Source organism: Adiantum capillus-veneris, chromosome 8 (assembly GCF_014529385.1).
Source record: "Adiantum capillus-veneris isolate H3 chromosome 8, ASM1452938v2, whole genome shotgun sequence".
NCBI classification, from domain to species: Eukaryota; Viridiplantae; Streptophyta; class Polypodiopsida; order Polypodiales; family Pteridaceae; genus Adiantum; species Adiantum capillus-veneris.
The window spans coordinates 158,801,441-158,827,685 of record NC_140938.1 but is presented as its reverse complement, the minus strand read 5'-3'; positions in this window follow the sequence as shown (position 1 = coordinate 158,827,685).

The window sequence follows — 26,245 nt, the reverse complement described above, 5'->3', positions numbered from 1 at the left end:
GCGTGCGGAGAGCCAAAAAGAGTGTGTGCAGTGAGTTCTTGGCTGGGCTTTTTGTGTAGAGGTGTGTGCCTGCAAAGTCCCAAGTGTGTGTTTTCCTTCTTGGAAACCATGTGGGTGTGTCGTTTAATGTAGATGAGTTGTAAATGATATTTGAGTAGTGGTGAAGCTTCCATAGTGGTTCTCTCGCGTCGTTTCCCCTACCCCTCCTTCTCTACTTCTTTTGCTTGTGTGTACAATGCCGGTGCCGATGTGTGTGCCCCTCGCGCCCCTTTTTTGAGTGTGGAATGGAAGTGAGAGTGTGGTTTTGTGTGTGGTAGCGACATGTGGCTCAAAGCGAGCTGTGAAATGCGTGGGTAGATTAATGTGTGTGTTCACACATCGGTGTGTGTGCAAGCAATGGTCTGCTAGCGCGTGTCGAGACTTTTGAAGGTAAACTCTAGTGGATTGGGGTGTTGCGTATGCCCTGGGCTATAGAGATGCCTTGTGTTGTGTGCTGGGTGTGTTCTCTAGCTCCCCCTCTCCATCTTCTGGTGCCCCCACTGAGGAGCATCTGATGCTCCTGTTTAAAGCCAAAGTGGTTATTTAGGTGATGTCAAAGGTGCAGCCTTTGAAGAGCAGGTACTGCTAGAGATGGCATGGATAGGTTTTCCCATTTTCAATGGGGTTGAAGATGAGAAAACCTAGCTTCAAGATTACGGATTGTTCGTCTTGGAAAGCGGTTTATCAAGAGAAGAAGGGATGGTACATGTGTTTCACTCCTGGTTTGTGGTAAAGTGAGGCTACGGTTCAATGGCCTACATGATGAAGAAAAGGCAGATTGGCAAGCCTTGCAGGTAACTTTTTGAAGCAAATTCGTTACAGATGCGCAGCTAGATGAAGTGAAGAGAAGGCTTGACAGATTGAAGCAAAGCTTAGAAGCGGATTTTGAAGCATTCAAATGGGAGTTCGAAGCCCATTGGGGGAAGCTAATCAAGGAAGCTATCGTAGAGAATGCCGTTTTTTAAAATTTGAGCAAGTTCATGGATTGCCTGCATGAAGAAGTGTGAGACATAGTCAAAATAGATCGACCGTTGTCATATGAAGAAACAATAGCTCTAGCAAAAGGGCATACCAAAAAGATATTGAAGAAGCGCGAGGCTAGACGGAGTTTGCCAAGTGTGGTGGTGCCAAGACATTGTCATGAAAATGTAGTCAAGCAATAGGTAGTGCAAAGAGTTGTACCTGTGCAGAGAGACGGGATGGTTCCTATGTCCAAATTGCCAGCTAGAGCGGCTCTAGTTGTGGAGGATGTACATGTGATTCCAGATTGGGCAAAGGATGTGGCTACAAAATCTCCATTGAGGTGTGGTAAAGGTCAAAGAGTGTCGTTTGTAGATGAGGTCAAAGTGGTGAATCTAGAGGAGATTCCTGAGCTCGAGATAGAGGTGTAGTACTTGAAGTGATTTACAGGCTTGTCTTTACAGCTCATCAATTGGAGCAATAGATAGGAAGTTATGTCAGTTTGAAGTTGAGTCAGTAGCAGATACGTACCGGATTGGGTAGTTGCTGAGAAAGGGTCAAAGATGGTATGAATGCATGGGCTTGAAGTGTTCACTTTGTGGAGCGCGTTGGTCTTTTCAGATCAGTGATCAGAGTTTCGATCGCCAAGATATTGGCCGTTTAAGTATCACCAGGGGCTAGTTCCGTACCGCTCTGGTCGCCTTCATCAGTTAAGTTCATCTGGTAATTTTTTAGCTTCAACCAGATTTTGGGAAATGGAGCCGTCAGAGCAGAATGCTATGCCTTGGGTGATGTAATTACCAAATGTGATGCCTTCATTAACATCTCGATGAGTTTATCACGGCAATGCCTTGGTCAATATTTGTGCCAAGGGCCGTCTCCACTGGCAATGTATATTCAAGTTGGCCAGTATACATGCTTAATGCAATGCATTGCCCGATATGTATGCCAAATGTAGGCCGATACGGAAGCAATTTTTTATATAATGCCTTGACGGACATGTAAGTTGAATGGGTTGTGCACAGTAACAGCTACATGCCTTGCTGGCTGCGAAGGGAATGTTTTTTCTCTCAGTAAAAGCATTCACCTATGCTTGCACCTAATCATGTGCACCAAAGCTAGGCCGCCCAAGGGCCAATTAAATAGGCTGCCCGCCCACAATGAGCTCAAAGACCGCCCAAGGGACAACTAAATAGGGCTTAAGTGGGAAAAAAGGAAGAAAAAAAAAAGGGGAGATGGCGTGCAGATGGCAGCGAGCATCACCGCATGGGAGGAGAAGCAACTCATAGCGAGTTGGGCATAACGTCGGACAATCATGCTCATGAAACGAGAAAGCATCAGAACCTCACGGCGCACCAGCTCAGTACTGGTCCCGCGGCATTCCGTGCACCTCGACATTCGGCCTACCACGTCATCAGGGAGCCGTGCCCATTAGCAATATCGCGAATGGGTTGGCCGAAAATAGAAGGGGCACTTTCCCATGCAGCCCAAGGACGGTTATTTTAAAAAAGAGGAGGCGGCTCTCATTGGGGACTCTCATTCATTCCTTCTTCTTCTCTCCCAGGAAAAAAAGCCAGATATCTTAAGCTCTTGAAACAAAGCTTCATAAACCGCTTAATCTCTAACCTAAACTCCTAAGCCATTTCTAAGCTAAACTTGTAAGCTATCTCTAATCTCTATCCCAAACTCCTAAGCCCATCATAATCCACCTAATCCTACTGCTAAGCAAGCTCCATAACCATGGTAATCGGAAGCATGCAAGCTTAATCCAAACCTTCTTTTGCCAACCTTAACCTTAATCTACACCTCCATGTCCATTCAAATCCTACCCTAAGCCACTTTAATCCAAACCTTGCTAAACCAATTGTAATCAAACCCTCATAAGCCCATTTGAAGCCGAAGATAAACTCCATAGTCCACTCAAAATTAAGCCATAACCATTCACTCTAGTTTTCTCTCGACCTTTAAGCAGCAGAGGGAAAACTAAGAATATCAAGGCTAGTTTGGCAGACCATTTAAGGCAAAGGATCTTATTTGGTATTGATCATCGGACTAGACATTATCATCATTACTGTAAGGAGCATCAACTCCTCCATTAACATTTGATTAAGCAGGGATATTGTTGATTATTTGTTTGAGTTATCAAGCTTCAGAATTTGGATCAAGCTGTCTGTTTGAAGCTCTGTCTCCATTAATTGTATCTACTGCAACTCTCTTCTTTGCACCTCTCACAGCCAGAGGCCTCGTGCCTTTCCAACTCACCTTTCGAACACAAATCCCCCGACACCGTCTAGATGGCTCATCACCCGATGTGAAAGAAATTCAAGTTTAAAGTTCGAAGGTGTTGCAGATTCTCGACGAATAGGGCAGCTGAGGATAGGTAGCCCGGGCGGATATTAGTGGATAGATTTGTCAAGATCAAGTTACGAAGCATGTCAGTCTTTCCAGATCCCAAATCGGGGCTCTACAAAGAAAGTTATGTTCAGTTGAAAATTTATCGGGGACCAAGTATGTATCAGTTAAGCTGCCTCAATATGTGTATCGCGTGCAAGGTGCTGCCTTTGGTTGTGCATGAGTGGCTCTGAGTGCCACTCAGCGACAATGGAGGCCCATTTTGACGATGACAGAGCTTGTTGACGGTGTTGGTTTCTATGGCCGCCTTCCAAAGGATGACATGGTAGGACCCATCGAGGGGGTGTTTTCCCATGGGCTATCAGCCTCCAAATCTTTTTAAAGCAAGGGCAAGGGCACTATTAACCTCGCTAGTGCCTCCCTGGCATGGGGTAGGGGATGAGTCTTGTGTGTGAGAGAGAGGGACATTTAATTTGATTTTGACTTTCCACTTTCACAACCTCAAACAAGGATTTTAACTTTTCTAAACTTACCCTTTACTTATGCATTTAAAATGTTTTGAAGGGGTTTTCCTTTTCCTTTTGCCACCCGTAGCCTAAAAAAACCGAATCTGAGTCGATACCCTGGCAAGAAACACACCCCACCAAAGCGAGGCAGTGATGACGGACGTATGCGCGACAGCTTATTCCATGCGAACAAGGCAAAGGGGCCAGCAGCGCGCGTGTGCCGAATCTGTACATGCAAAAGAAGAGAGCGGGGGGGGGGGGGGGGGCGGGGGTAGCTATGGTTAAATCCAGACAGGGCTCTCAGCGTGCATCGTGAGCATTCATCTGCATGGTGTAGAGCAATAGCATTGTGTGCGAATCCGGTTTGGCGAGAGTTCTAACAACAGTCTCTCTTTTGAGTTGCTGATGAATTCTCATGCTGCTGGTCGATCAGCTTTGGAATAAAGGTGAGGAAGAGGAATCTCCTTGGAGATTCCTCCTTATATCTAGAGGACGAGCCAGTAGTAGGCTTTTTGAATTTTCTCTAGCTGAGACATCCTACTAGTTGCATGCGTTGTCATGCCACATGGTGTTCTAAGAGAAAACTGATTGAAGAATCACAAAATTTGATTCTTTCTGATATATTGTATTTCCGATTGAAATCTAACAATAGATTCAACATGGATCTATGGAAAAATAGTACTTGGAAGAATTTTGGCTGGGTTCAAACCGGGTTGGATACAGTGCGATGCAGGGAATTAATACTATTTATGTCAATAGCGGGCTTTTCTTGGTAATTTAGAGCCTTTTTAATATAGAGGAGCATCAATGATATGTATGATGGATTGGGGAGGGAGGATCAAAAAAGTTTTGGGATTCATGGGTGTATGTTGGAAGCTTCAACCCAATGTGGTTAGCTTTTGACTTTTTTAAGGCTAGAAATGCTTCAATTTAGGCGGTTTTGGTCAGGTGGAGCGCCACGTGGTGGTGGATTATCCCACATACCATTTGAAGAACTCATTACATGGGCTATATATTGTGAAGCAAACACTCTTTGTTAGTATGGAGAGAGGCCTCCCCTAGGCTATGGTGGACTATTTACCAAGGGTAGCTCTCCTCCCCTTGGCTATGGCAAACTATTGTCAGTCATCCTCCTTGCATGTGTGCGTGTGCACATACCGTGGTAGGGGTGGGTGTGTTGCCATCGATGGTTGACAACATTTGTTGGCTATGCCGTCCTAGCTCGATTAATATGATGGGTAGCAAAAGGCCAAGGGATGGCTTTTGGCCGGTCCTTATGGGCAGTGACATTGGAATAGTCACAACACTCCAAATTTTCCTCATGGTAATAAAGGAGGACTCATATGTGGACGTGAAGAAGGCTCACTAAAAATAGAAATAAGAATAACTTTCTTCTACACTTTGGGGAGATATCAAAATGACCAAGAGAAGGAGTTTTTGGAAGGGGATTGTTGCTAGTGTGTGTGGGGAGAAGAAGATAAGGAAGAAGAAGGAGAGCATTAAGCAAGAAGAACTCTCTCTCTCTCTCTCTCTCTCTCTCTCTCATCATCATCATTTATGGGGCGGATTCTATTATCATGGAAGAAGAACTCTCTCTCTCTCTCTCTCTCTCTCTCTCTCTCTCTCTCTCTCTCTCTCTCTCTCTCTCATCATCATCATTTATGGGGCGGATTCTATTATCATGGAATCGTACTTGTGTCACAACCACATATGATGCTAGAGGAAGCACAAGTTCACCCTTAACCTATACCTTGGCTAAAGATTTCAAAACAAGAACCCGTGACTCTTCGTCCATGTCAACCACTGGGTCACCAAATTCCCTATCATCTTCGTCATCTAGGCATACTTGATCAAAAGAGCCTATATCCATGGCATCACCAGTGCAATTCATAGGAAATTATAGTTGTTCCCTCTGTTCAACAACTAGCACCTTATGCGCATCAGAAGGATGCCCAACTCCCATGGTCTTCACTCCATTGCCATCATCTTGTCAAGATTGTAGGTCAGACTGGGTTTCCATAGATGCTGCCTTATCCTTCTGTGCAAGGTTGTGATTTAGATACATCACTATAACATACTCCACTATAGCCCTCATTAACATAGCTATCAACATTGTGTTGCATGCTCTCTTTGATTGCATATCCATATTCATACATTTGGATGCTTCAACCTGCTCTTCTTTTACATAGGCAACCATCATATCTTCACACATACTATAAGGAAATTTCACTCTTACCAACTCAGGCTCATTGGAATCTGTCTTCTCACCATAAGACGTGGACTCATCCATACTACCCTCTTTGCTCGTCTTCCAAAAACTTTATTTCGCATCCTCATCATCACAGTATGCCGACTTCGTAACTCCATATTTATCTTCTTTCTTCTCCACAAAAGCTTGAGTACACTCTTCGTCCACCTCTAGGCTCTTAGTATCTGCCACTTCGCTACACTTCGCTACCTTTTCATGCATAACCTCTCCAAGAACAGGCTCTTCAACCTCTTCACTCTACTCTTGAGACTTCACATTGGCTAGTTCTTCAACACACAGGTTCTCTTACATGGAACTCTCATCCTCGTTGATAAGCTCACCCACCATTGGCATGGACACTCTAAAAATAGGAAACTTCCAAGGAGCTTAATTAACCATTGACCTTTCCCCACAAGGTCTACACTTTGAAAAACTAACACCACCTTTAAATGAACCATGGGACACACTATTGCCACAATGGTCACATAATAGTAGGCTTTAGCAAGTCCAAATCTAGCTTTCGTTTCACCTTTTTGCTTTTCATTTTGGACAAATAGACAATATCCTTACAATTATCTACACCAAACTCTAGAAGGCAACCGAAACTACTTTTTCACAAACCATTAATTAATTATTTTTTGTGTGGTGTTGGGGGGGGAGGAAAAGGGAAGGGTGGGGAAAAAAAGCGAAAGGAGAAAGGAGGGGTAGGGGTAGGGTGGTTGAGGGGGGGCGGGGGGGTATTTGTTTTTTGGCCTGTGGAAGGCCATAGGGTTAAGTGTGCAAAATTGTTGCAAAATTGAGGCCGTTCGATTCTTTGGCTAGATGAGCACCACATGGCAAAGTTCTTTATAAAATATCTTTGTTGTCCCTTTTGTTTCCTTAAATCACTTTCTTTGAGAGACAAGTGTCCCTAAGGGATTCAAAAGTCTTGTGAATAGAAAGCTTAAACTAAGGCATCTAGGTTTACTTTGTTTGCATGTTTGAAAATGGCTTCTATATTTCTATACTATATATGAAGCAGCTTAAATTTTTCAAGGAAGGAGAGACCCTCCATGTGTCACTCATTGCTTCATTAGAGAGAAAACCTTATAAGACCTCTATTTTAAAATGCAAAACTCAAAGGTAGGAAGATTTAAAATGCAAAAGTGAATAGTAACATTGAAAGAAATGAAAAGACTTTTGGGAATTGAAAATCAAAAGCTTTCTACTTTACACAAAGTAACTGAACCATTTAAGTACACATACCAAAAGACTTTGGAAAATGTAAAGTCCAAAGCCTTTCTACTTTACATAAATTAAATAGTCCAGCTTAAGTCCGCATAACAAAAAAATGACAATTATTGTGGATATTTTATTGTTTTATGAGAACTTAATTTTTAAAGATAAAATTGCCTTTGTTTTTTTAAAGAGTTTTTTTTAAGACCAATATTAATATCTCTTAACAATTTGTGAAAGTGTATTTTCAAATAAAAAAAATTGGCCAAAATCACAATAGTAAGTGAATGTATTTAAATCTCAAAGAAATTACAAAAAGACCTCAAGCTTAGCCGAGCCTTGAGGTGCTGAAGATTACACATTTGTTTTCTCCCAGAGGCTACCAAGAACAAATTAGGTGTACTATACTAACAAACTTTTACTTACCGTACCTTGCCACAACGGCATCCGTGTATTTTGGAAACAAACAAGTGTATTTTCAAAATTTTAAAAATAATTGTAAAGAGATACTTCTATACCCTTTCTGAAAGTACTTGAAAAATTGTTGGCATTGGGCACCTGTGTTGGTGTCCCTTCTCTCTCAATTTATCGGTTACTATAGTGAGTGCATGTATGTATGTACATGCACATGACAGAGACATTAACAAAAACTCAAACATTGAGTATATTTTATAAAGAGAGGAGGGCTTGCCTGCTTATGACAAAGCTCGGACATCCATGGGGTAGATCTCGATGCAACTCAAGTATGTAACCGGAGAGAGAGAGAGAGAGAGAGAGAGAGAGAGAGAGAGAGAGAGAGTTAACAAAGAGAGGAATTTTGTGGACAACCCACTATTAGATTTAGCAGGAGTACATCTTCTTGTGTAAATCAACTTTTGGGATGGTAGATAGGTCAATTTCAACACGTGCATACATGCTTGTGTATTTGTGTATACGTGTGTGTGTGAGTGAGTGAAGAGAGAGAGAGAGAGAGAGAGAGAGAGATTAAAAGGACACTTATCAACGAGAAGAAGAGAGTAGAGAGAGGTTCCATGTATATGTGTGTGTGTGTGTGTGTGAGGGGAGAGAGAGAGAGAGAGAGAGAAGAAGAGGAAGAAGAGAATTTTAACGTCGTAGGAAACTATCCCAAGAGACCTTAGAGATCTAGGCGACGAGGAGAGTTGAACTCAAGACCTGTTATTCAAGAGGAAAATGGTATAACCTTTCTATCACCCAAGTGTGGTAGATTGGTTATGCCATTTCCCTCTTGCATAAATCTTTCCTCCCTCCTTACCTTCAACAGGCCATCGTGAGTCCTCACCTTGTTTTAGTCCTAGTGGTTTAGGTTGAGTTTCATAGTATGTATGTGATGAGTTCAAATGCTACTCATTAAGGTTGGTTTTAAATGGTGATGTGCATGGACATGCTAATTGGAGATGCTAAAGGATCTTGGGGAGATTCTATGTAATGAAAAACAAAAGTAGTAGAGCCAGTAGTAAGTTGTAGTTGTCATGTGGTAATGTGGTAGTAGTTGTCATGTGGCACTACTACTACTACTGGGCTGATTCAAGATTTCATTAATTAATTTCTCAAGGAGATTCTCGTGCAGCTTAACCATTAAACTTAGACCCTCAGTTAAACCCGATGCACACGCTCATCTGCTCTGCTTGGCAAGCAACCCCCCCCCCCCCCCCCCCCCCCCCCTGGTTCCGGGCATGGCCTCTCTTGTACAGAGACTTCTGTGACGTCCCTCACCACGCAGACGACCTCCCTTTCACCATTGCGAGTTGCTGCAAGAACAACCAAGACTCTAGCATCCACCATCACTCTCATTCGTTAAGAGTACGCATACGATTCTTCTCCATCAACGCTTCCAAAGCTCCCGAAGCAGATACCCCTTCTGCGTAGCGTCGAACCTCAAGGATGGAGAGAGAGAGAGAGAGAGAGAGAGAGAGAGAGAGAGAGAGAGAGAGAGAGAGAGAGAGAGAGAGAGTTGTTGTCGTCGCATCTGGAGTCCCGTCTCTGAGCTGCCAAACCTTGCCTCGGCACCATCGCCACTGCGAGAAGGCTATCCTCATCCGCCCCTCTTCCTTCGCCTCTGCACTCGACCCTCCATAATGACGTCTATCATCAAAAACGCTGCCTCTGTCTCCACGTGCCAGCCCACCCACTCACCCACCCAAAATATATTTTTGATGCCCAATATACCCCTCAAATTTCAAAAATTTGAAGATCCTGTGTTGAACCTACAAATTTTTTATAATTCGAGAAATTTTATCAAACATTTTCGGAACTTTTGAAAATTTTACGGGCATTTTGGGAATTTCCACAAATTATCCGAGGTATTTCAGTAATTTTTCCAAAAAAAAAAAAGAGCACACTTCAAGTTCTGTCGGTCTTTAGGTGAAATTACAAAGCTTTTGTCGGCAATCACACTACAATTTTTGGAAATATTCCGGCTTTCTTCAAAACCTAACGGACATATCAAGATTTCATCCGACTAAAATACACTGGAGCTAGTTTTTGTCTAACACTACCTTTGTCCTCGGGCAAAAAATACTTGCTCCGGCACATGCGTCAAGACTCTCTCCCCGTCTTCTCCACCTGCCATGCTCAATACCCATACGACCCACCCCCTTTTCCACCTAGTTTAGCTTTCATCCTAATTTTCATAAAAGCATCCCCCAAGATTCCTATAAAAAGAAATGAAAAGAACATTTTGGGTACCTACTCCTTGGATGCAGGCAATCGAGGAACTTCAACAACTTGAAGTATTGGTTTCCACTAAACCTTGTAGCAACCTCCAACTCCTTCCAACGACCTTAAAATCGCTCAACAAAAACAAAAAAATCTTGACTTGATGCAATGCCTTCAGCTTTGCACCCGTCTCTGCAAGAGAAACTATTTTCCAAACCGGCCCTAGAATTTGAGTCTGCAACTCTTGCCATGAGCTTCAATTGCCACTTTTTAGACCATCAAGCAAGATCTTCACCCATCCATGCATCAACAATGGCACCGTCTACAACTTCTCTACATCTATCACTATACACATCAATAGCATCCATAGCTCAATATCCGCTACCCAATCCTCTTAGTCTTCAATTCTTATGAAAACGGGGCTAGTGCTTTGCTCCACCATCTTTGCTTGCTTGAAATTTGACCATTAAACATTTCACCATGGTATCTGTCAACTGTTTGTTGGCTTCAACCTTTGCTTACCGATTCAACTAGGAGTAATTAGCATGCTTCTCAGTGGGGGCACCAAAAGATGGATAGGGGGAATGGGGGAACACATCTGAAAGACAACATAATGCCTCTCTATAGCTCAAGGCATTCACAACACCCCTATCCTCTCAAAAACACCTTCACAACTCCACACTTTCACTAGCAAAACCACCGTCTCCACACACACCAACATACATACCTGACAAGATCACCACATCAAGCACACCCATCACCACACTTCAATTCAACCCTTCCAACATACACCATTTCTCAATCCAACTCTGTTTACAAAAAACACCACCATTTCAGGAGGGCACACACATTCACACTGCCAACACTGTAGAACACCACAAGAGCAAGAGAAAGAGAAGGGGGGAAGGGGAAAATGACACCACTTTGGACACCAATGTCTTGATCTTGCTTCAAAGGAACATTTACAACACTCACAATGCCAAAACTATGGCCACTCTCATGAAAACAGGTGCATGGGCTTGACAACCATACACCTCTCTCCAAAAGCCCCTCTTTGCAGGCTCAAACAGCTCCAAATAGCCTCTAAAATGACAAAACAAATCCCTTTTGTAAGGGTGCCATTACAACTTTGGAACTTGATTTCTCATTGGTTCACTTGTTGTCCCAACTTGGCAACTTTGGGGAGGGCGGTGCCCTTAGCTTGAGTTTTCTCCATCTCAACTTTCTTGAGCCGAGGGGGAGCACTAGCGACATCCCAAGTGGCCCTTGGCACTTACAAGCTTTACATTTAAATTCCCTCTCTCTCTCTCTCTCTCTCTCTCTCTCTCTCTCTCTCTCAACCCCTACTTGTGCTTACTTTCAAACTCACCCTCCCTCTCCTTTGCACTAGTGAGGTCGCTAGTGGGGGGAGGCCTTTTTTTACTTCCAAAAATTTGAGCCCCACGGGTAAGAGAACAAGCCCTACACGGGCGTCTACCTCATCACTTGCACGAACCACCGGTAGTGGCTACTGCCTCTCATGACCGTCAACAACTTTCTGATGCCTCCTGACACTGCCGCACACATCACATGCTAAAACATGCCCGTCGCCCGCCACCCACAATTGGAACCGCGCACATGTGCACGGGGGGAGGAGGGGAGAGCTGCACGAGCTCTCTATCTCTCTCTCTTGAGAGGCACTCCAAGATTACATTGCACTACAATATATATACCCCTTTAACTTACCCTTTTGCCTATGTGTATGGGTTATACAGAGTACCACATGGCATTGCCACGACACTATGCCCCCAAAGCCCTAAAAAAATCTCCCCCCTATGCTTTAATCAAATTCTTTTATTTTGCACCATCTTGGGATCGCTCTCATTCCTTGCCTTGAGGTCAAATTTCCTTCCTATAAATCCACGGCGCAAGCCCGCACTACCAAAGTTTACCCTTAAGAATCCCATTGCACTCCGGCCTTCCTATACTCTCAAACGACCTGCCCAAAAAGTGGGAAAAACATCTGCCTCCCTTCCATAGTGTTGGGATACAAGTGTCTGTGCCTTGCTCAGTCGCCTAGAAATCCTTGCCTCGAGGTCAAATTCCCTTCCTGTAAATCCACGGTGCAAGTCCGCACTACCAAGTTTTACCCTTAAGAATCCCATTGCACTTCGGCCTTCGTGTACTCTCGAATGACAAGCGCAAAAAATGGAAAAACATATGGTTCCCTTCCATCGTCTTGGGGTACATGCGTATGTGCCTTGCTCAGCCTGCCCACTGACACCTTATTCTTGTTGTACATATACACAACAATAAGGAGTAGCTCAGTTGAGCCCTACTCCACCCACACACTCTGTATTCTCTTCTCCTCTTCTGCCCACACGCACACAACATCCGTGCACACATACTCTTACACTCGTATTAGAGCTTTGGTGCCGGCGATCAGTGCACGCAACGGCTTCCCGGCAAGACGCAGAAGCATGGAGCTTTTTGGCTATGGTGGCTTGAGCTCGAGGCAGTGGTAGATCTGGTGCAGATCGGAGCGGATCACGGATCTCGGCATATCAGCATGCGCAGCCCCTCTTGCGGAGAGGGATCTTGAGAGAGAATCAAGGAATCTCATCAGAAAAGGGAAATATGCAGGGCGTCGGGTAGAGAATGGGGCAAAAGCCTACACTGTCCAGAGCAGGAAGAGAGCAGTTGTCGAGATCTGCAGGAGAGTTGGTGAATCGAGCAGGGTCCAGCATGTGCAACGGATCCGAGTGCAAGCTTGTGAGAAACAATCAGAGCACTGAAGTGAGCAGCTTGAAAAAAGCATTGCTAGGCTTGCCATAAGGTGAAAAATCGAAACAGGGAAATTTCTTGTAGCTCGGTGTAGATTGGAGGAATCGATTGTAGAGATTGCAGAGCTTGGCAGAACAAGACGAGGGAGTAAAGCCACGAGCAATAAGCAAGCAGGTCAACTTTAGCTAGCAGCCTATGCAGTGTGTTCAACACACCTTGAACATTTGAATATTTGATTCTGCAACAAGGCTCGTAAGCCAAGCACACAATGAAGCTTTGCATTGTGAGAAATTGCAAGCAAAAATTGGCTGCTACACTGTGAGCTGGAGCAGTGAAAGACCACAGCTAGCAATTCAAGCAAGCTTGGGGCCAAATAAAATGATGAGCAAATTGCAGAATCGAACCGATCTCAGGTCTGGACAGAGAGGAAGCAATTTGTTTTTGAATATTCTCTTAAGGGTGGGTGTGTAAGGGGCACGTTCACATACACACTCTCATTGTAGTGAACAAAGAACCTGCTTCAATGATTGTAGAGCTTTGATAGCTCGTAATTGGCACAAAAGCAAGAGAAAGGGTCAAAGCTTAAAAGTTCTTTTTGGTCACGATGTAAAGGGACAGGATGTGTGCGCTCCTGGCGTGCACGCATGCACACACACAGGCGTATGCGAGTGTCGACGAGTAAGTTGGGGGCATCCCCCCGGCATCGGTCCGACATAGGCGGTTCTACAGATTTGGCATTCTTCTTGGCATTGATGGCTCGGCATCGGCCTCAATCGACTTGGCGACTATGGCATTGGCGATCACTTCCGTTCGGTGGTGGAAGACGGCATCGACCAGGTTTTTCTCGGCTTCAAGCGAGCGAGAGCAATTTTTCTCCACCCTAGGATAGCTTTGCCAGCGACTTCCCTTCCATGCCCATTCCGGAGCGGATTTTCTCCGATGATTCCCCCCGACATCCTGGCTTTGATTTAGCCATTTTGACTTCGTGACTCCTAGCTTCGAGCTTCACCGGCACACATCATCGCATAGCGGCTTTGACGATACATTCCGGAGCATTTTTCCCCGTGAGCACGACTCTTGGGGACGGAGATTGCAATCACATACAGCTAGTCATGCTTTGTGCCTAGTTTTCAATTGACATGCTTATCGATTGACGACATAGCGTGCCATTTTCTCGATAGTTTTTGTTGACACGTTGCACTTTTTTGCAGTGAAAACTATGTATGATTATGTGGGGCGGTTCAAGAGCAGTTTCTAGCACATGTTTGTGCAGTTTCATGCTTTGTATGCAATTGCAAATAGGATATGAGATGAATCAGCTCACAGGTTTACAGCTTTTCGGACAAGTATAGGTCCATAGAGCCACTCGTTTAGGAATGAGCCATTTTTCTAGGGTTTGGCAATGCATGTATGCCATTTGTGGATCCGCTTACTTAGACACTGAGTATCTATTTTGGTGCAGTGTTTTGGTGAGAGTTTTTGAGAATTTGCTCAAAATACAGGGGAAACTATGTCCATTTGTTCCCAGATTCTCACCATGTTTTTTACGTATTTGTAGCCTACTTTCTGATGGTTTACTGGTCGAGTTTGACTCCCACTTTGATAGTGATCAAATGTTCACTCTCATTTTGAACGATTTGTTAGCTTGGACATAGTTTAGTGTTCTTGTACCCACTCTCGCAGGAGTGAGGATTGTGTATGCTTGTGTGGCCATAGATAGACAGTCACATGTTTCATAGTTTTTTTGTAGGTAGTTTCTTTTGTGGGATGCATTTTGAGCTAGTTTGCTCTTGTTACCATATACATGTGGTAGTAATGTGTGTGAACACACTAGGACTGGTGGGGCCTTTTTTCCCTCTTTAGGAGGTTTTTTCCCCGGAGCATTGTATATATGCCAATCACTCTAGGGCTATCTATCTTTCCATTGCACACTAAGTAACACACTCTCTATTGTGTGCCTTGAGCTTCCTTCGTCTTCTTCAAGTTGTGTATGTTTCTCTGCAACCCTGAATCCAACAATTGGTATCAGAGCAGATTACGTCCTCCCGGGCTTAGTTGCCAGCTGCTCCAACACACGTCTGCTCACTTTCTCCGATTACAGTGAGGTTTGGCAAGCGTTCGCAGGTCGACAAATATTCCGGGTATACTCATAGAGCTCATTCTGCTCAGATTTCTGATTTGGGCTCATTTCGGTCTCCATTTCCACTATAGGCAGGTTTGCACATGCAATTTTGTCATTTTGTGCAAAATTTTTGTTAGTGTCGTTTTCTACATAACATGTGTCTTACAATCTTCTACGGTTTGTGCTATATAGCACGTGTTGTTCCCGCTCCGTTTTTTCTATTTTCGGACAATTTTCACATCAGGTGCAGCATTTACCATGGCTGACAACAACACAGATGTCTTCAAGATGTTTGTTGTTGAGGACAGGTTGGATGGGGACAACTACCCTATGTGGGCTTATATGATGCAACATGTTCTTGTGTCAAAGGGTATTTGAAATATTGTGAAGGGCATTGATGTACGTCTGGTTCTGAGGATGTAGGCGATGTTGAGGATATTGCAGGTCTTGCTACAAGGATTGCTGCTATTAGAGTTGTTTTGCCTACGACAGAACAATCTCGTTGGGATGTAAAGGATGCGCAGGCTCATGCATTGATTGCGTTGTCTCTGAAGCGCACCATTGTTCCTCATATCCATTCAACAAAATCTACAAAACAGGCTTGGGATATTTTGGTTGGTCTTTATGCAAGTCGCAATGAGGCTAAAATTGCTTTGCTGCGTAAAGAGCTGGAGTCAAAGATTATGCATGAGGAAGATGATATGGACACTTTCCTTGCTAGTGTCAAGGATATCAATGAGCAACTTATTTCTGCAAGTGAAGTCATTTCATACAGTTTTCTTGTGCAGATTGTTCTTGATGCCTTACCAGATTCTTACCAGACTTTTGCTAGTACTTGGAGACTTATGACCCAAGGAAATCCTGAAGTTGTCAAGTTTGATGCATTATGCACATTGTTGTTGCAAGAGTCACTTTCTAGAAAAAACAGGACTAGACAAACGTACAGTTGAATAGGCTTTTATTGCTTCTCAAAGAAAGGGTGGTAACAGCAATGCAGCCACTTCTTATGGTTCTGCTGCGACTGGAAAAAATTATGTTCCTAATGCTTCTGCTGGCACCAATTCGTCTGAAAATTCTGGTGATAAAGGCAAAAAGAAAAAGCGTTGCCATTATTGTAAAGATAATGACCACTTGATCAAGTCGTGTCCTAAGTTGAAGGCCAAAGAGGCTAAGAAGAAAGAGGGTGGTTCCACTGCAAATATTGGTTCCACTACAAATGCAGCCATTGTTGAGTCTTTTGTGAAAGGAGATTGTGTTGCTGATGTTGATGCAGAATGGGATTTTAGCATGAGTGCACTTACAATCCTGTTGTCCATGATGCGTGCTTGTCAGTTGCTGCAGATTCACATGTGTGGTATTTTTACAGTGGTGCTACAAAACACATTACCTCACATCATATATTGTTCACCTCTCTCGAGTCTGTCCCTCATGGGAATTCAATCACTTGTGCCAACAATGCATATTATCCGGTTCAAGGAGTTGAAAAGATTGTGCTTACTGGTGCAAATGACAGTTTCTTTACACTTGTTGATGCACTTTATGTACCTGGGATCAAGAAGAGTCTCTTGTCTGTATCCGCACTTGCTAGATTTGGACTTGTAGTCAAATTTGTGGATGACAGATGTTCAGTTCATGATCTCGGTTTTGGTGATGAAATTGTTGCATCTGGCCTTTTGTGTCGTGGGCTGTATAAGCTCACTTTGTATGACAAGTGTGGACAAAATTTGCAAATGCTGTTGCAGATTCAAGGGCTATTTCAGATGCAAAACTTTAGCATGCACGTTTTGGTCCTCTAAATTTTGCCAATTTGTTGCGTTTGCAGAAATCTGATATGGTTGCTTCTTTGCCGCCTCTTGAAGCATCTGTCAAACATGTTTATGAAGGTTGTATTTTGTGTAAGATGCAGCGTTCTAAGTTTCCAAAGGATGGTTCAGTTCGGGCCACATGCAGGTTGCAGCTTGTGCATAGTGATGTTTGTGGGCCCATGCAAACTCCGTCCTTGGGCAATTACCTTTACTTCATGACTTTCATTGATGATTACTCCAGGCATGCATGGGTATTTCCACTTAAAGTGAAGTTCGAAGTTTTGATGTGCTTCAAACAATTTTTGTCTATGGCTGAAAATGTCTCGAAAAGTACTATGGGTACCCTCCGTTCCGATCGAGGGGGGGAGTATATGTCTCATGAATTTAATACATTTCTGGCTAGTCTTGGGATAAAACACCAATGTACAGTGCCTTATACACCTTAGCAAAATGGTGTTACTGAGAGGAAAAACAAGTCACTTACGAAAATGGCACGATCTATGGTCAAAAGTCAATCTTTGCCGCATTCTTTTTGGCTTGAGGCCATCATGTGTGCCACTTATGTACTAAACAGGTGTCCTACAAAAGCTTTGCAATATATTACTCCATATGAATCATGGCATGATAGAAAGCCTTCTATTCAGCACATGCGTGTTTTTGGCTGTTTCGCATATGCTTTGGTGCCACAAACACAGCGCAGAAAATTGGATGATAAAGCTGTCAAATGTATTTTTGTTGGTTATAGTGCTAAAAGAAAAGGTTACAGGTTGTATCATCCGCAAACAAAAGGTATCCTGGTTTCATGAAATGTATTGTTTGTAGAAGATTCTGTTCAGTCCTTGCTGTCATGTACTAGAGAAATTAATGTAAGCTCACAAGACATTTATGACACTTGGTTGCCTCTTTTCGGTGGTGGAAATACGAATGTAAGTTCCAATGAGGCAAATGTACAGCCTATGGGCGTTTTTGAAAATTTTACACATCAGCCTATTACTGATGCAGATGTACATGATGTACTTGATGAGGAAAGGGCTGAAAATGAGCAGGCTAGAGGTATGCCAAAATGGCTGGTGCACACTTTGCGTGACCGTAAATTAGATGCACCTTTGTCTAGTCGTACTCGTTCAGGCTCTCGCCATGCATATTATGCATCAAATTGTTATGCTTTCGCTGTGTCTAGCTTACATGATGTTGAGGAGCCTATGTCTTTTGATGAAGCACAGAATTCAGAAAATTGGATGGCTGCCATGCAATTAGAATATGATGCACTTATAGAAAATGACACATGGACTTTATGTGATTTACCTCCTGGCAAAAAGGCCATTGGTACGAAGTGGGTTTACAAGTTGAAACGCAAGCCGGATGGTGAGATCGATCGCCATAAGGCTCGACTTGTTGCAAAGGGTTATGCACAGCAAAAACGCATAGATTATGAATTAGACTTTTGCTCCCAGTTGTCGTATGACTACTGTGCGTTTTCTATGTGCATTGGCAGCTCATTTTGGTTGGGATGTACATCAATCAGACATTGTTACTGCTTTCTTGAATGGTAACATATTTGAGGAAGTTTATGTAACACAGCCTCGCAGTTTTTTCATAAAAGTACAAGAGGACAAAGTGTGCAGATGTAAGAAGGATTTGTATGGGTTGAAGCAATCTCCTCGTGCTTGGTATGAGAAAGCTGACACTTATTTGGTCAAACGAGGCTTTTGTAATAGTCCAACAGAAAGCACATTGTATGTAAAGCGTGACGGTGATGTACTTCTCATTGGGGTTCTTTATGTCGATGATTTGCTGATCACTAGAGAAAATGAGAGACATATTTCTGAATTAAGGCTGATTTGAATGCTACTTTCAAGATGAAAGATTTGGGGCTGTTGCATCATTACTTGGGTATACAGTTTAAGCAGTGTGATGGTGGTATTGTCTTGTGTCAGAAAAGTTACATAGAGACATTGCTATGTAAGTTTAGACTTGAGGATTGCAAACCTATTGCCACTCCCATGGAAACACGTTTGAAGTTGAGTCTACATGATGTTGGCGATCCTTCTTATGTCACTCTTTACCAAACTGCTGTCGGCTGCCTCATTTATGTATGCAACACAAGGCCGGATATTCAGTTTTCAGTCTCATAGGTCAGCAGATTTATGCATAGCCCAAGGTCTAAGCATTGGCAGGCTATCAAGAGGATTTTCTGCTACCTTAGTGTCACTTTACATCTTGGCTTGTTTTATCCCAAGGGGGGATCATTGCCGCCAAACTTACATGCTTTTTGAGACTCAGATTGGGCTGGTTGTTTTGACACACGAGTGTCCACAGGTGGTTTTTGTTTCATGCTTGGCAGTTCATGTATATCATGGTTGAGCAAGAAGCAACCTATTGTGGCCACTTCGATTTGTGAGGCTGAGTACACGGTAGTCTTCACAGCTATAGTTGAGTGTGTATGGATCAGAAGCCTTATGGATTATTTGGGTGTTGGACAGGACACTGCCAACACTATCTACACTGACAATCATAGCACATTGGCAGTTGCAAGGAACCAAGTTTTTCATGCTCGCACAAAGCACATTGAGGTGCATTACCACTATGTCAGGGAGAGGCTCTCAACAGAAGAGATCAGCTTGCCTTATGTGCCAACACAGGATAACCTTGCAGATCTTTTCACAAAGGCATTGTCTCCTGAGAAGCTTGAAGTTTTCTGCAAAGCGTTGGGCTTACTCCCCTTTGTGGACTGATCATGTCCTCAGGGCATGGCACTTCCCTTTACTCATGTGCCAGCTCTCGTTCACCGCATCACTCCAAGGGGGATTTGTTACCATATACATGTGGTAGTGATGTATGTGAACACACTAGGACCATCGGGGCATTTTTTCCCTCTTTAGGAGGTTTTTTCCCCCGAGCATTGTATAAACACCCATCACTCTAGGGCTATCTATCTTTCCATTGCACACTAAGTAACACACTCTCAATTGTGTGCCTTGATCTTCCTTCATCTTCTCCAAGCTGTGTGCGTTTCTTTGCAACCCTAATTCCAACAGCTCTCTACTTGCGTATATGGCTATGCGCTTTACACTCTGTTGGGAAATTTGTCCCAGATTGTGGAGTTGGTTTTATGCATATGTGAGCATCAAATTTGATGCAGTTTGATCATGGTTTCATTATTGTATAGTGGTCGATTTATTCTCACTTTGATAGTGATCAAGTGTTTACTCTCACTTTGACGCTTGGACAGGTTTAGTGTTCTTGTATCCACTCTTGAATGAGTGCATTTATGGTATGCTCGTAGTGGTACATGTTTCCTTTGATTTTGCCTCATGTTCTCACATCGATGCATATTCCGAGCGTGAGACTGCAGTATGTAGGTTACTAATTTTCACTATTGAGATACTGGTTGGTTTATGCCTAATTATCATAGTGGTCAAGTGATCTACCACTTTTGACGTGTATGCATTGACATGATGTGTGACACAATTGAGTCTACAGTGATGGATCATGAGAGACGGAGGTCTCAATCTTCCCAACAAATGTGATGTTGGTATTGTGGTCACACATGGCGCAGCAGGCACTACTTTTTTAGATGCATGAGGCAACAATGGAGACAGATGCATGATGCATAGATAGTTATGACACACACTAGAGAGACAACTACATATTCCACTGATGGTGATGTCACACTTACCTCTAGCCCCCACCCACGATACATGTCTGACAAAGATGCCAATGGCTGCTAGATGAGGCTGTAGCATTTCATGTCACACCATGCCATGACTGGTTTGACACATTTGCTAGTGGGAGTTATGGTTGTGTTCATCTGGATGATGGTTCAATGTATGACATAGAGGGTGAAGGAGATATATGTATGTTACTACCTAGTGGTGCATGTTATACGCTTATACATGTGCCTTATGTTACTAGAATTGCGTAGAGATTGATCTCAGTGAGATGCCTAAGAGACAATGTATGTCAGGTAGTATTGCTTCAAGAGGAGTCTCTCCAAATGCAGTTGGGTCGCCTAGTCCTTGCGTCAAGTGCTAGGTCGTACATTGTATACCCATTGCAGGTTTCTCAAGTGCGAGACGGTATAGTATCCATTACTACAATGACATGACATGTGAGGAGCGAGAGACTAGACACGTCTCCCTCGCAAGTGTACTTCAGTCTGCTCAGGAGATAGAGCATTTAGTTGTGTAAGACATGTCAGTGGACTCTGCATCAGCAAAGGTGGAGCGGGATTGCTCCACTGAGACACAACATGCATCATCCAAGTGTGTGCAGACAGAGGTAGAGTGGGTTTTCTCCCTAGAGGCACATGCCAAGATGATAGATATGGAGTTTTATAATATGCTCATGCTGGAGGCTACTGAGGTGATATCAAGACACATGCATTGAGTCCCTATGGATGAGGGGGAGGTGGTCCTCTAGGAGTCAGAGTTGACACATCCATTTGTGCCAGCTAGTCCTGATGATTCAGAGTATGCATATAGCACTGAGGTGACTATGATAGCCACGATTGTGCAGGTTTTATCGATGGTCGGGCGTCTCATGTACGACCTGTTAGGGTCAAGGTCCGAGGGTCGAGTTCCGACATAGCAATTGTAGTGGGAGCATTTGCAGTAGGTATTGTCAGTCGTATGGTGACTTACACTAGCATGATGCATAGTGGAGTTTTGTAGACCATTCAGAGTAGTCTATGGGATTTACATGCAGGCTCTAGTGTGGGTATCCATGCTCGCATACCACGAGAGCCGATACGGCTGCATGTAGATTGATTGAGCAAGCCAGTGGATGTAGGTTGAGAGAGTCTCTCGCCTATTTTCCTATACATACTAGTAGTTTAGCTAGTAGGACCCACTTATCGGCACATTCGCCTTTAAGTGGGAGGTTGTTGGGGTACATGTGTATGTGCCTTGCCCGACGCCCAGGCTATGGCCTAACACTTATTCTTGTTGTACATATACACAACAATAAGGAGTAGCTCAATTGATCCCTACTCCACCCACACACCCTGTACTCTCTTCTTGTCTCCTTCCCACATGCACACCACACCGCACACTACACCACGCACGCACGCATCCGTGCACACACACTCTTCACACAGTCATTACTTGCTGATTTTAACTAGGTGTATCTCACCAACCATGACTCTGATTGAGGAGACATCAATCTAGTTGACTCCACACATTGTTCACTATACTCTAGAATCTTGGTTAGCCCAAAAAAACTCTAGATGGCATGTCTATCGAGGTGGTCAAAGTACATCAAAAATGCCCCCCTTGAAAACGTCAACTAGCCATAACTTGCCCATCCAAGCTCTGATTAACGATCTGAAAAGACCGGCATGCACCCCAACTTAAGAACTTCAAGCCTATTCACTAACATAATCTATGACCAATTACTTTTCCTGTCTGTTGGGTTTTCTCCAACGCGCTCCATTTCAAAACCGTTATAGCTTTCACACCGTAGTTTTGTTTGAGGAGCCATCTAGATGAACTCATAGAGCATCTTGAAGATCACATTTCAAGGCACATCCCCAAAACTTTGGACATCTCAACTTGCCAACTTGATTGGCCCATCATCAATCCTTTCTGACCCCAAAAACCACCTTAAGAATACATTTCCACCACAACCTGCCTACCCAGAATCTTCATACCTACTCTTGCACTTCGCCCTTCACTTGTAGAGACCCATAACATTGATTTTTCTGCTTCATAGCACCAATCATATTTTGTTGCACCACAATCTTGTTCATGTCATGTTTTCAAGTGTATGGAGGAGTGAATAAGAGTATGTTCTCTTCAATTTTGCACCTGGGAGAGTCTATGGAAGTTTTGAGGTTTTCATGGATGTTCTGTGTGAGGAATTGAGGGAAGAAGGTGCGGCTTTCTACAAGACTATGTGACTCTATATTAGTGCCAATAAGGTTGAGGCTATACCAAAGAATCCAGCATAGTGAATTTTGGTGAAGCTTTTGCAATGGGTTGAGAGAGACCTTTTCTGGCTTTCTTTTTTGATCTTTTGATTGTTTTTCTTGTACCTTTTGGTTTCCATTAAGTGAGATTTCAAGCCTTGATCAACTCCACTCACCTTGAAATGTCTGCAGGCAAGAAAGGGCTTGTAGGTCAAGACATGGGAGCTTGAATTGAGTTTAGGGGAAGGATTTTCACTAAGCTCTTGAGTGGTGGTGTGTGAGGTCAGGAAATTAAGTGAGTTCCTTGTGTTGTGTTAAGGTGTTAGGTTGTGTGAGTGTGCACACGGTGTCTTTTGCTCCATTATCCTTTGATGATCCTCCTGGGGAGTGAGATTTTTCGGTTGTGCACTCAGAAGTTGGAGTTCAAGCGGTGATATTTCCACATTTTGGATGTTGAAGGGAGTTCAAAAACGGTGGTTCCATTCCAACGATCAATCTTCACAGGTTGCAAGGATGCAGACAATTGGATTCACGCGGTTCCAAGTGAGGCACAGAAGCTTGCAGGTATCAATTGGGTGGTTAGAGGTAATGCAAGAGAATTGTTTGAGGGCTTGTCATAGGGTGAGAAAGGCAATAGGGAGATGTTCAAGAGATTCTTTTTGAATCAATTCAAGAAGGTGATCCCTCACCAAGATGCATGGAAACAAGTCACTAGTATGTTTATGCAAGAGCAACAGTCTGTTGCAAAATTTTGGCCAAGATTTGATGATTTTTGGAGAATTTGGAAAGATTCCATGTTGCATGTGGAAGCCATGCATAAAGAGGAATTCTATTCTCTTTTTACGAATAGCCAAATAATACAGGTATTCATAGCTTTATTGCGTGTAGTCCTTAAAGTGAAAGTGCAAGAGAAAGAGCCCAAATCCATGAAGCATTGAAGATAGCACTACAAAAAGAAATAAAACTATGTGTTGCTAAAGGCATGGAGTGCCCTTTGTCTATACCCATCATGCATAGTGTAGATGACCTTGATGTGCATAATGCCACGGTTGTAGATGCTCATGTTGGCAAAAATAGGAGTTTTAAGACTTGCACAAATTAGCATATGATCCAAATAACTAGGTAATTTGGTTGTGAAAACCATATGAGCATATGGTTTTAAGACTTGCGCAAATGAGCATATGATCCAAATAAGTATGAATGAAGTATGTAATGTGGTTGTGAAAACCATATCCATGCCTATGGTGCAAAACATCAAGGAAACTGTAGATAAATGTGAAAGGGTAAGCATTAGCATGGAAAGTGAAGATGATGAGAGAGAAATTGGCAAGGATGACACGACGTATGATGGTGACACATCTGATGTTGATGAGATTTCATGTAGCGATGTATGCAATTATGACATAGAGTTACAAGATCTATCAATAAAGGACCTAGTAGCCTTGCACGGGTATCAAGGATAAAGCCGAAAAAATTTTATGGATTTTGGAGTTTGTTTAGTATTTTTATATGTGAAAAATGTCCGTTGGGGGGTCAAAACTGGCCAAAATTGGTCCTAAAAGGGTCAAAAAAGGTGTGAAATGGATAATATTTGGCACATCACTCACATTGTTGTGAGGAGTGTCCAAGCTTGAGGAGTGTGTGTGGAGTAAACAATTAGAACTTTCATGTCTCTATGTGTGAAAGGAAGCAGGGTTACTACATGGGGTCCAAATCTTGTTTGCGTCATGTTTTCGAGTGTGTGGATGAGTAAATGAGAGTATCTTCTCTTCAATTTCTCACTTGGGAGAGTCTATGGAAGCTTTACGATTTCCATGGATGTGTGAGTGCAAGGAATTGAGGTAGGAAGGTGCACCTTTTGACAAGACTACGTGACCTTGTAGTATCGGTGTCATTATAGGGTTGAGGCTCAATCAAAGAGTCCAATAAAGTGGAGTTTGGTGAAGCTTTTGCAATGGTTTGAGAGAGGCATTTTGTGGCTAGAGTTTTTGAGTTTGTCATGGTTTTTCTTGTATCTTTTGCTCGCCATCAAGTGAGATTTCAAGCCTTGATCAACTCAACTCACTCACCAATGGTGAACATCCTTGTGCAAACTAGGCCATACATACCCCTCTTGCAAGATCTTATGCAAGGTGACCTTTAGAGAAAAATGTCTGCCACATGCGCCATCATGATTCTCTTCCAACACTCTATAAATCTCCTCCCGCCAAGGTACACGTCTCAACACGAGATCAGACCCTTTCATGTATAAGACATCACCAATCAATTTGTACCTAAATGCTCTACGCACAAAACCATACTTCTTAGACTTTTGAATGTCCTTCGGAATGATTCCTGTTAGCAAAAACTCCTCTTCTTGAGCCAAACTTCCCGGCCATGATAAAGAGGTAAATTGGTCCTCAACACAAATAGCTCCCCAATCATGATTTGAGCTGCTTCATGTGCCTCTCCATTTAGAGCACTTTCAATGTGTCTGATGCTCCATGCATCAAACTTTTTTAACATGCCTTTAATTCTGAAACACATTTCCTTCAATGAGGTGTTCTTGCTCTTCCACACACCCAACATTTGCTTCACAACTAGCAAGGCATCACCTTTTATGCTCAACCTTCTAATCCCCTGCTTCAAACAAATGTGTAATCCGGCTTTCAACGTAGCATATTCAGCCTCATTGTTACTATGCGCATCAAATTTGAACCCTCTCCTACATACTAGCTTCCCCTCTGGATCATAAAGTGCTATACCCCCTGAAGCCACAACATGGCTCTTTCTGTATGAGCCATCAAGGAACAACACATATGCAAAGCTGATCTGGGGTACTTTTTCAACTACCTGTTTCACCACCTCTTCCTTAACAAGGAGGGGATTCTGCTTGTAAGTCAACAAATTAGCTAGGGTAGCTCTTGTACTGTCTTCCACTAAAAAAGAGAACTCGAACTCTTGCAGCTCAATTACCCATTTCTTGACCACATTTGACAAGTTAGTGCCATTAATTAATTGTGGCAAAAAGGTGTAACTCGTTAAGAAAACAAAAGGTCGTGGTAGCAAGTAATGACGAAATCATCGTCAAGCAAATATTACATTGGCCATCACTAGCTCTACTTCCAAGAATTTTCTCTCTACTACCAACTTCACTCGGCTTGCACAATACACTGGCTTCATATAATGGCTGCCCTTCCCCTTTTGCAATAGCATGGCTCCAATGGCATCATTCCCTACTGATGGATTTACACAAAACACTTGCTCCCAATCAAGAGCCTGCATGGCTGACAACCCCCCTAACACCTCTTGAAACACTTCTTCACACTTGTCATCCCATTGCAATGGATCATGCTTTTCCACTTATTGTAATGGATAAAGGAGCTATGAAGACAACGGAATAAACTGCTCCATGTATTTCACTTTGTGTATAAAGGTTGCCAATTGCTTTGTACTTGTAGGTGATGGAAGAAGAATAATAGACTTAACCTTGTCTGAATCAGCCTCAATGCCATTCTCTCACACTATATGGCCCAATAACTTCACCCTTGGCTATGCTAGATGACATTTCTTTGGATTTAGTTGTCCTCCACATTCATCATATCAAGTCAATACCATCTGCAGCTTCTCATGGTGTTCAGCCCTACTGCTGTAGACACAGAAGTCGTCCAT